Source organism: Schistocerca cancellata, chromosome 3 (assembly GCF_023864275.1).
Source record: "Schistocerca cancellata isolate TAMUIC-IGC-003103 chromosome 3, iqSchCanc2.1, whole genome shotgun sequence".
In the NCBI taxonomy this organism is placed as follows: domain Eukaryota; kingdom Metazoa; phylum Arthropoda; class Insecta; order Orthoptera; family Acrididae; genus Schistocerca; species Schistocerca cancellata.
The window spans coordinates 2,210,389-2,222,398 of NC_064628.1; the positions used below are offsets into that span (position 1 = coordinate 2,210,389).

Genomic DNA, 12,010 nt, shown 5'->3' on the forward strand with positions numbered 1-12,010 from the left:
TTTCTGTCGTGGAAGACATCTGTAAAAGTCATCCATAGTTTTACACACAAGAAAGCGGTTCTTCAGGCGGATATCGCATTGCAGGTCAATCAGCTGTAGTTGAAGCATTTGTAAGACGTCCTCTGCCCGAAGGGAAAACGGGCGAACAAATATATCTAAGGCCGGCTGAAGCTCACTTATCTCCAAAAATCTGTTTTCAAACTGTTCCTGTAATTCGAAAATGATTTGAACATAATCTGAAAAATCCACATCTTCTGTAACACTGTCTAATGCAGGAAAGTGTCCACAATTCTTCTCGCGCAACTGTTTTCCCCATAAAGTAAGGTTTTTTTTTTTTTAATGCTTGAATCGTCTGCACTAAATCAGCAACAGAGTGATTTTCGCGTTGGAGTGAAATGTTCAAAGTATTTAAATGACCAGTAAGGTAACTCAAAAAGGCCAAATTCGCCACCCACTTAGGATCACAAAGTAATTCTTCTGGACGTCCTTTCATTTCAAAAACGTATTTATCTCACCCCTCAAAGAGAAAAACCGGTGAAGCACCTTTCCTCTGCTCAGCCATCTTACTTCGGTGTGGTAGGGGATGTCCGGATATTCCGCTTCGATATCAGCCAGAAATTCTTTAAATTGGAGGTGTGTGTGAGTCCATGCGATCGAAGATAATTAACCGTTCGAAGAACTGTGTCCATAACATTTTTTTTATGTTGACAAATTTCGCACAAAGTGGCTCCTGGTGTATCAGACTGTCCCGAATAAGGAACAGCCAACTTCAGCCATTTTTGACGTGACGTACCCCAGGAATCCAGTACGTATCCCTCGTAGCGCAGGGGCTCCATCCGTTGTGACACTGGTCAGGCGTTCCCATTTTAAACCCATTGACTCTAACATGTTTTCCACAGCTAGTAAAATATCCAAACCCGTGGTTGTGTCTTTTAGTGGTATGAGGTCTGCACGGCCAGCTAGGCGGTACGGCTCGCCCACTGCGACAACATACGATTTCGCCCGGGGCGCTGGCTGCGGGCGCTGGAGCCCCAGGGGCACAGTTTGGACGATCCTGCTGTACGGGGTGACTTGAACAGAAACAAGCGCAACTTCAGGTGTGCCCCAGGGCAGCATATTAGGTCCTCTGCTTTTTACGGTTTACTTGAACGATCTGGTTGATGGTATTGACAACGGCGTTAGACTGTTTGCCGATGATGCTGTAGTCTACAGGAAAGTAGTATCGCACGAAAGTTGTGAACAAATCAATGAGGATTTGCATAAAGTAAATGCAAAGTAGTGCAATGACTGGCAGTTCTCTCTCAATATCAGTAAGTGTAACCTACTGCGTATAACAAGGCGAAAATACCTATTAATGTACGAGTACAAAATAAATGCCCAGTCTTTGGAAGCGGTAACGTCCGTCAAGTATCTGGGTGTGACTGTTCGAGATCCCAAATGGAATGATCAGATTACACAAGTAAGGGGTAAGGCGAACTCTAGATTGCGGTTTATTGGTAGAATCCTGGAGCGATGCAGTCGTTCAGCAAAGGAAATAGCTTACAATACGTTAGTTCGTCCAGTCTTGGAGTTATTGTTCGTCTGTATGGGGCCCTTAGCAGTTGGGTCTGATTCAAGAGATTGAGAAGCTCCAAAGAAGAGCGGCAAGATTCGTGACTGGTACATTTAGGCATCGCGAGAGCGTTACAAATCTCATAGAAAGTTTGAAGTGGGACACACTTGCAGACAGACGGCGCGCTAAACAGAAGGGGCTGCTCACTAAATTCCGAAATCCGATCTTCACCGACGATGTAGGGCATATATTATTACCACCAACATTCACATCGCGCAATGATCACTATTCAAAGATAAGGGAAATAAGAGCTCGTACCGAGGCGTTCAGACAGTCGTTTTTCCCTCGCGCGATCCGCGAGAGCAACAGAGGGGGGAGGGGGGGGGGGAATATGACTTCGTCGCGAATTGTGCCCTCCGCCACACACCGCTTGGTGGCTAGCGGAGTATATATGTAGATGTAGATGTACTGGGTTCGTCAGCGCGTCAGGCTGCGATCGCAGTGGCTCCGATATGGGTGGATTGCGCCGAAGACAGTGATCGACTGGAGACAACCGATCTTTCCACATCAGTACGCCACTACGAGAGCGGTCCAAGTAAAACATTCATATTTCTTTACGTACTACACGAATATGTAATAAAAAGTGGGGGTTCCTATTTAGAAAAACGCAGTTGGTATTCGTTTGACCTATGGCAGCGCCATCTAGCGGGCCAACCATAGCGCCATCTGGTTTCCCCCTTCAAGCTAGACACGTTTCGTTCTTTGTAGTTTATTCGTTAGACGCTTATTTCGTGAGATATTTGGCCCGGTCAAAATCAATGGACCACCCTATATACGGGGTGATCAAAAAATCAGTATAAATTTGATGAAAACTTAATAAACCACGGAATAATGTAGATAGAGAGGTAAAAATTGACACACATGCTTGGAATGACATGGGGTTTTATTAGAACCAAAAAATACAAACGTTCAAAAAATGGACGACAGATGGCGCTTCATGTAATCAGAATAACAATAATTAGCATAACAAAGGAAGGCAAAGCAAAGATGATGTTCTTTACAGGAAATGCTCAAAATGTCCACCATCATTCCTCAACAATAGCTGTAGTCGAGGAATAATGTTGCGAACCGCACTGTAAAGCATGTCCAGAGTTATGGTGAGGCATTGGCGTCGGATGTTGTCTTTCAGCATCCCTAGAGATGTCGGTCGATCACGATACACCTGCGACTTCAGGTAACCCCAAAGCCAATAATCGCACGGACTGAGGTCTGGGGACATGGGAGACCAAGCATGACGAAAGTGGCGGCTGAGCACACGATCATCACCAAAGGACGCGCGCAAGAGATCGTTCACGCGTCTAGCAATACTTTTTTTTTTGTTCTAATAAAACCCCATGTCATTCTAAGCATGTGTGTCACTTTTTACCCCTCTATCTACATTATTCCGTGATTTATTCAGTTTTCAAATTTATACTGACTTTTTGATCACTCGATTATATATATATATATATATATATATATATATATATATATATATATATATATATATATATATACAGGGTGATTCAAAAAGAATACCACAACTTTAGGAATTGAAAACTCTGCAACGACAAAAGGCAGAGGTAAGCACTATCTGTCGGCGAATTAAGGGAGCTATAAAGTTTCATTTAGTTGTACATTTGTTCGCTTGAGGCGCTGTTGACTAGGCGTCGACGTCAGTTGATGCTAAGATGGCGACCGCTCAACAGAAAGCTTTTTGTGTTATTGAGTACGGCAGAAGTGAATCGACGACAGTTGTTCAGCGTGCATATGGAACGAAGTATGGTGTTAAACCTCCTGATAGGTGGTGTATCAAACGTTGGTATAAACAGTTTACAGAGAATGGGTGTTTGTGCAAAGGGAAAGTTCTGGATGGCCGAGAACGAGTGATGAAAATGTAACACGCATTCAGCAAGCATTTGTTCGCAGCCCAGGAAAATCGACTCGCAGAGCTAGCAGAGAGCTGCAAATTCCACAATCAACTGTATGGAGAGTCCTACGAAAAAGGTTAGTTATGAAACCTTATCGTCTGAAATTGCTTCAAGCACTGTCTGCAGCTGATAAGATTAAAAGAATCGATTTCTGTGATTTTATCCTTGCTCAAATGGAAACAGATGAATCTTTCGTTTCAAAGATTGTGTTTAGTGATGAAGCAACTTTCCACACTAACGGGAAAGTCAACCGTCACAATGTCTGTATATGGGGCACTGAGAATCCGCGGGAAACAACTCAGTATGAACGTGACTCGCCTAAGGTGAACGTTTTCTGTGCCATTTCAGCCAATAAAGTTTTTGGTCCCTTTTTCTTCGAAGGTGCTACTGTAACTGGACTACAGTATCTGGAGATGTTAGAGAATTGGCTGTTCACTCAGCTCGAACAAGAAGCACAGCAATTCATATTTCAGCAGGATGGAGCGCCACCACATTGGCACTTATCTGTCCGTAACTACCTGAACGTCAACTACCCGAGGCGATGGATCGGCCGCCAGGCAGCCCGTGACAGAGCACTTCATCACTGGCCTCCAAGAAGCCCTGATCTTACCCCCTGCGATTTTTTCTTATGGGGGTATGTTAAGGATATGGTGTTTCGGCCACCTCTCCCAGCCACCATTGATGATTTGAAACGAGAAATAACAGCAGCTATCCAAACTCTTACGCCTGATATGCTACAGAGAGTGTGGAACGAGTTGGAGTATCGGGTTGATATTGCTCGAGTGTCTGGAGGGGGCCATATTGAACATCTCTGAAGTTGTTTTTGAGTGAAAAAAAACCTTTTTAAATACTCTTTGTAATGATGTATAACAGAAGGTTATATTATGTTCCTTTCATTAAATACACATTTTTAAAGTTGTGGTATTCTTTCTGAATCACCCTGTATATATATATATATATATATATATATATATATATATATATATATATATATATATATATATATGTGTGTGTGTGTGTGTGTGTGCTTATATATAAAAAAATTCGAAGACCGCTGTAAATTTATTATTTGTTTTGATTGGACGAATTTTGTGTGTTTTCCCTCTGAAATGTAGGCTATGTCATCGGACTTTTTCCAGACATTACACCTCCTCTGATGGTGAAATTTGCAGTTGAAATGAAATGATCGTACGGCATTGCTGGCCGGGAGACCCCATGCGGGATGTTCGGCCGCCGAAAGTGCAAGTCCTTTTTAGATGACGCCACTTCGGCGACTTGCGAGTCAATGATGAAGAAAGACACACAACACCCAGTCATCACGAGGCAGGGAAAATCCCTGACCCCTCCGGGAATCGAACCCGGGAACCCGTGCGCGGGAATCGAGAACGCCACCGCAAGACCACGAGCGGCGGACAATTTGCAGTTGTATACACTGCACACACGGCCCCGTCTTCCACAGTCTCACAAAATACAGCTCGTGACCATATGATCTCGAGTGTCGGTAATTTTCGCACAGTCGGTACTACAGTACAACAGCCAGATCGTGCACTCAAGTTTCCGTGCTAAGCCACGGCTTTACACTCCCGGAAGCTTCGGTAAGAGGGAACGAGCCGACGAGCAGGGGGGAGTGACCGCAACGCCGGGAAGCCGGAATGGTACTCGCTCCGTTTCCGGTCTGCAGGACTCACGCCGCTGCAAATCCCGGAAGTAGAGTGTGGACAGCAAGGCGCAGGAGGTGAAGAGGAGCGCGGCGGCGGCCACGTATAGCTGCGCCCGCCGGCTGACGAGTCGCTTGGGGCCCATGGCGGGCTGGCTGGCGGGGGTCCTCCGGAGCAGGCGCGGTCTGTGTAGCTGGCCTCTGGTCGCATCGGCTGGCGAAGGCGCACTGGAGGGAGCGCCGCGCCGCCGCCGCCGCCCGCGCCTCGCGGCCAATTCGCGGGTCGCGACCCGACGGGATCTCGGCAAGTGGCTGCTGTGCGAATCTGCTCGGCCGCCGCCTTGCCGACAAAGGCTGGCGGACAGCTGCCGCAGACGGCATGGGGCCCCTGTCGTCGGCAAGTGGCCACTTGCGGCTGGCCCTGCCCGGAAGAGGTCCGTCGCACACAGTGGTCACAGCACCGAAGACTCGCACGGCTGTCTCCTAATCGGCACCGTGTATGCAGTAGTAGTACACTACTGGCCATTAAAATTGCTACACTACGAAGAGGTGCAGATGATAAACGGGTATTCATTGCACAAATATACTAGAACTGACACGTCATTACATTTTCACGCAATTTGGGTGCATACATCCTGAGCAATCAGCACCCAGACAAACTAACTCTCGCCGTAATAACGGCCTTAAGGGGCTCCGGAAAGGCTCAAAATCATGAAAAGTTCAATTTTTACTTTTTTGCGTTTTCTGAATCTGCAGACTATTACCTTTTAATAGATATATAATTTATTCAATTCCGAAGACTACAACTATTTTTAAATTTTTTTTGAAATGTGTTCTACATGGGCGTGACCCACTGTGGCGCTGTTAAACTGCTGTCAAATGGTGTTATTATTAAATTCCGTGTTCATCAGGTACATTTTAGTGATGTGAGATAAAGTATGTGTTGTGGCTAACCTGTGATGGTTCAATATACACTCCTGGAAATTGAAATAAGAACACCGTGAATTCATTGTCCCAGGAAAGGAAAACTTTATTGACACATTCCTGGGGTCCGATACATCACATGATCACACTGACAGAACCACAGGCACATAGACACAGGCAACAGAGTATGCACAATGTCGGCACTAGTACAGTGTATATCCACCTTTCGCAGCAATGCAGGCTGCTATTCTCCCATGGAGACGATCGTAGAGATGCTGGATGTAGTCCTGTGGAACGGCTTGCCATGCCATTTCCACCTGGCGCCTCAGTTGGACCAGCGTTCGTGCTGGACGTGCAGACCGCGTGAGACGACGCTTCATCCATCCCAAACATGCTCAATGGGGGACAGATCCGGAGATCTTGCTGCCCAGGGTAGTTGACTTACACCTTCTAGAGCACGTTGGGTGGCACGGGATACATGCGGACGTGCATTGTCCTGTTGGAACAGCAAGTTCCTTTGCCGGTCTAGGAATGGTAGAACGATGGGTTCGATGACGGTTTGGATGTACCGTGCACTATTCAGTGTCCCCTCGACGATCACCAGTGGTGTACGGCCAGTGTAGGAGATCGCTCCCCACACCATGATGCCGGGTGTTGGCCCTGTGTGCCTCGGTCGTATGCAGTCCTGATTGTGGCGCTCACCTGCACGGCGCCAAACACGCATACGACCATCATTGGCACCAAGGCAGAAGCGACTCTCATCGCTGAAGACGACACGTCTCCATTCGTCCCTCGATTCACGCCTGTCGCGACACCACTGGAGGCGGGCTGCACGATGTTGGGGCGTGAGCAGAATCCGGCCTAACGGTGTGCGGGACCGTAGCCCAGCTTCATGGAGACGGTTGCGAATGGTCCTCGCCGATACCCCAGGAGCAACAGTGTCCCTAATTTGCTGGGAAGTGGCGGTGCGGTCCCCTACGGCACTGCGTAGGATCCTACGGTCTTGGCGTGCAACTGTGCGTCGCTGCGGTCCGGTCCCAGGTCGACGGGCACGTGCACCTTCCGCCGACCACTGGCGACAACATCGATGTACTGTGGAGACCTCACGCCCCACGTGTTGAGCAATTCGGCGGTACGTCCACCCGGCCTCCCGCATGCCCACTATACGCCCTCGCTCAAAGTCCGTCAACTGCACATACGGTTCACGTCCACGCTGTCGCGGCATGCTACCAGTGTTAAAGACTGCGATGGAGCTCCGTATGCCACGGCAAACTGGCTGACACTGACGGCGGCGGTGCACAAATGCTGCGCAGCTAGCGCCATTCGACGGCCAACACCGCGGTTCCTGGTGTGTCCGCTGTGCCGTGCGTGTGATCATTGCTTGTACAGCCCTCTCGCAGTGTCCGGAGCAAGTATGGTGGGTCTGACACACCGGTGTCAATGTGTTCTTTTTTCCATTTCCAGGAGTGTATATCGCTGGTGTGATTGTCGATTATTTCATGTTTATTTACTCTGTCGTTATCTCGAAAATATTCGTAATTAATTCTGTTTCTTGAGTCTCTGTTTTGTTGAAGTATAATAATGAGTAAAAGTAAAGTTGCTGTTGCGACTTTCAATGATGGCAACATTGTCAGGTGCAAGGTATTTAGAAATATGGGAATGAAGATAGGTTCTAACATGGTACGAGCGATGCTTGCTTTAGACAAGGAACGCCTTCGGGCTGCAGACAGGGCTGTAAAGAGTCTAGAAATACAAGCAAGAGTAAACAGGAAGAGGAACAAGAGGAAGCTGGAGGAGGAGTTTGCAGAGGATGAAGATATTCCATCCTATGGACCTGGAATGCACTAAAAAGTTAATCCAATCTTTGTCGCTCGATTCCCAAAACTTTTATTTTCTCATACTAATTACATGTTTTCTAAGGATCTTCCAAACATATTTGTTTCAAACTTTCAGTAAATGTTACACAGTACCTTCTGCATAATTTAATACAGCCTTTTTCCAAAAAACTGTATATTTTTGAATATATAAATAAAAAATTGCAAAAAAATGTTGTGAATTTTAATTACAATTGAAAAAAAATCATCTTTAATAACTGAACTAAAATTTTGTAAAATCCCTGTGTTAAGTTGTAGCCCATATTCCAATAAATAATCTGTAAAAAGTTCAACTTCCTACCTCAAATACTTTGTGAGGAAAGATGTAATTTATAAGCGTTATTTTAACATTGCAAGTATAGGGCGTTCCGGAGCCCCTTAATACGCCTGGGCATTGAGTCAAACAGAGCTTGTATTGTGAGTACAGGTACAGCTGCCCATGCAGCTTCAACACGATACCACAGTTCATCAAGAGTAGTGACTGGGGTATTGTGACGAGCCGGTTGCTCGGCCACCATTGACCAAACGTTTTCAATTGGTGAGAGATCTGGAGAACGTGCTGGCCAGGGCAGCAGTCGAACATTTTCTGTATCCGGAAAAGCCCGTACAGGACCTGCAACATGCGGTCGTGCATTATCCTGCTAAAACGTAGGGTTTCGCAGGGATCGAATGAAGGGTAGAGCCACGGGTCCTAACACATCTGAAATGTAACGTCCACTGTTCAAAGTGCCGTCAATGCGAACAAGAGGTGACCGAGACGTGTAACCAGTGGCACCTCATACCATCACGCCTGTATGGCGGTGACGAATACACGCTTCTAATATGCGTCCACCGCGATGTCGCCAAACACGGGTGCGACCATCATGATGCTGTAAACAGAACTTGGATTCATCCGCAAAAATGACGTTTTGCCATTCGTGCACCCAGGTTCGTCGTTGAGTACACCATCGCAGGCGTTCCTGTCTGTGATGCAGCGTCAAGGGTAATCGCAGCCACGGTCTCCGAGCTGATAGTCCATGCTGCTGCATGGACTGTTCGTGCAGATGGTTGTTGTCTTGCAAACGTCCCCATCTGTTGACTCAGGGATCGAGACGTGGCTGCACGATCCGTTACAGCCATGCTGATAAGATGCCTGTCATCTCGACTGCTAGTGATACGAGGCCGTTGGGATCCAGCACGGCGTTCCGTATTACCCTCCTGAACCCACCGATTCCATATCCTCCTAACAGTCATTGGATCTCGACCAACGCGAGCAGCAATTTCTCGATACGATAAATCGCAATCGCGATAGGCTACAATCCGACCTTTATCAAAGTCGGAAACTTGATGGTACGCATTTCGCCTCCTTACACGAGGCATCAAAACAACGTTTCACCAGGCAACGCCGGTTAACTGCTGTTTGTGTATGAGAAATCGGTTGGAAACTTTCCTCATGTCAGAACGTTGTAGGTGTCGCCACCGGCGCCAACCTTGTGTGAATGTTCTGAAAAGCTAATCATTTCCATATCACAGCATCTTGTCCCTGTCGGTCAAATTTGGCGTCTGTAGCACGTCATCTTCGCGGTGTAGCAATTTTAATGGCCAGTAGTGTAGTATAGGTAAGCAGGCATAAGCCTAAGAGGCATCCTGCACTATAAGTTAACTAAGTTAACGAGGTACAGAATGGCGGGAAATTCAAACAGCAACGGGGCTGCATGACGACGAGCGCTTCCTGCATTGTTGCCACATCTCCTCCCTCCTCTCCCCTCCCCGTCCATTCTAGGTTGGTTTGTTGAGTTAAGGGAGGGGACGAAACAGCAAGATCATCGGTCCCCCATTTAGAGAAATAATGTAAAACCTAAATCAAGATTGCCGAACGCGCATTTGAACCATCGTCCTCCCGAATGTGAGTCCAGCACGCTAACCACTGCGCCGCCTCGCTCCGTACTCGGTTCTAGGTCATTTGGATGAGGTATAAGTGGTGTGAAATTAAAAACTGGAGTTCCTATTCGCTGGAGGAAAGAACCTAGCCTGCATGGTTGCCAGATTTATCCCTAATTAGTGTATGTCACTTTCACCCACGCCTTGTCTAATTAATCACACAGTTATTACAATTTAGGACCTGTCATGCCCCCTCTATGATTTATTACCATAGTTTATGACCTCAAAGAAATGTCTGTCTCAGATTTTTCCCCCACTACCGGTGGGAAAATAAAAAACTGGAGGTGAGGCGTTAACCTGTTGGTGGGAAAAGGTGGCATAGCCTACTTGTATGCTAGATTTATCAAAGATGGTGGTTATAATTTATTAGTACAATTGATCACCTCTAAAGCCCCCTCTAATTTATTAGCAAAAAATAGCTACCACCGAAACTAAATAGTTGCTCTAATTAATTTGGTGAACTGAGTCACATTACGTATCTTTACACACACACACACACACACCTGAAACGACTCCCTCAACTTTTTAGATACATTTATATTTTTACACATTTAGGTTTTGGCGTAGAATAGGTGGTGGGAGGTGATCTGACAACAATGCAGACTACGTACCCAGCCCCATTATTGTGTGATTTTCCCCCTATTCTAAGCTTAGGTGTTGCCGCCTACGGTACAGTTCCCCCAGCTTGTAGTGCGGGTTGCCTATCCAGCCACCACCTGGGCTCGTTCCCGCTTACCTCTTAATATCACCCGCATGGCGGTTGGCGGTTATAACTAGCCTAGGTTTAACACATTATGCTCGGTCTCCCGTGCTCGCTTCCATTACCTCTTATGTAAACACTTGTTCACAGGTACAGGCGAATGATAGTAAACAATGGCGAACTGTATGCAAACGCTCGTGTTCACTTCCATTCACTCCATTGTAAAGGAGGCTTATGAAGACTTTCGGCGCGACGACTGATGTCGGTACCTACTTATATCGAAGTCGAAAGGTCTGGGTCGGAAACCTCAGCTTTCTCTCCGCACTTATAACTTTCTATCAGACGACACTGAGCTCAGCGCTTTTTCGTACTCGTAAACGAACACTTGACCCCAAACATTACGACCACAAGCTTAATAGCGTGTTGGTCGATCTTTGGAACCCAATATAACAGCGATTCTGTGTGTAATGGTTCCAACAAGTCCTTGGTGGATTTCCGGAGGTGTTTTGCACCAGATATCAACACACAGGTCACCCAATTCCCGTAAATTATTAGCCGGCAGCGTGTGTCCGCGAAATTGCGGGCCCGATAGAGACCCAAGCGTGTTCCCCCGAGCTCAGATCAGGCGAATTTGGTGGCCAAGACACGGCGCGAGTTCGCTATCATGCTGCTCAAACCACTGTAGCACGATTTTGGCCTTGTGACACGAACAATTATCCAGCTAGAAAATGTCATCGCCGTCGGGGAGGACAGCAAGCATGAAGGGATGCAGGGGGTCCGCAATCGTCAAAAGCCGCTTACTTCTCCCTCCCCCCCCCCCCCACCCAAAAAAAGAATAACAGTCGAGATTCTGGAACTCGAGTAAATAAAAACAGTGCACCGACGTTATGGGACTCTTATTTAAAAATAAATGCATAAATGCGTCTGAACTATGGAACTCAAATAAAAATGTTCCTCGTAGTTATCGAACATGAATAAAAAATTCATTCTGTTGTGTAACTTGTATAACAAAATGGTCAAGATTATGTACTGTTTGTCCACGATAACGATTTCACTAGTGCTGCCAGAAGCGGAGGAAATCGGCACTAGTTGAAAGAAATTCATTTGTCTCCAAGCACTGCCAACGTTTAGTTGTCCATAGACGCGAAGTATAACTGTACGCTTTGAAAGGCTTGTTTTCACTAGCAAGTAACTTCTGTAAGCACTTGCTGAGGTGTTAACATTAAAACAAAAACTTTCTCAAGTTTACGTCTTCAAGTTGCTGGGGCAACTTAATTTCAGGAACTCGCTGCAAGTACTTGTTGCAGAAGGGCAATCGTGCTTAAAAACCAGAGCAGTCGCCACTGTTTCTGCATTATTATTAATGAATAAAAATCGTGACAAAACACAAAAATTAACAAACAGGAAAAAACG

The 12,010-nt window shown here is 46.5% G+C and overlaps 1 protein-coding gene across 1 annotated transcript in view; it reads right to left on the bottom strand.

The window, feature by feature from the left end:
* LOC126176760 (low-density lipoprotein receptor-related protein 2) overlaps window positions 1-12,010 on the bottom strand; it is a 235,558-nt gene that overhangs the window by 168,120 nt on the left and 55,428 nt on the right. The gene's annotated exons all lie outside the window — the stretch shown is intronic.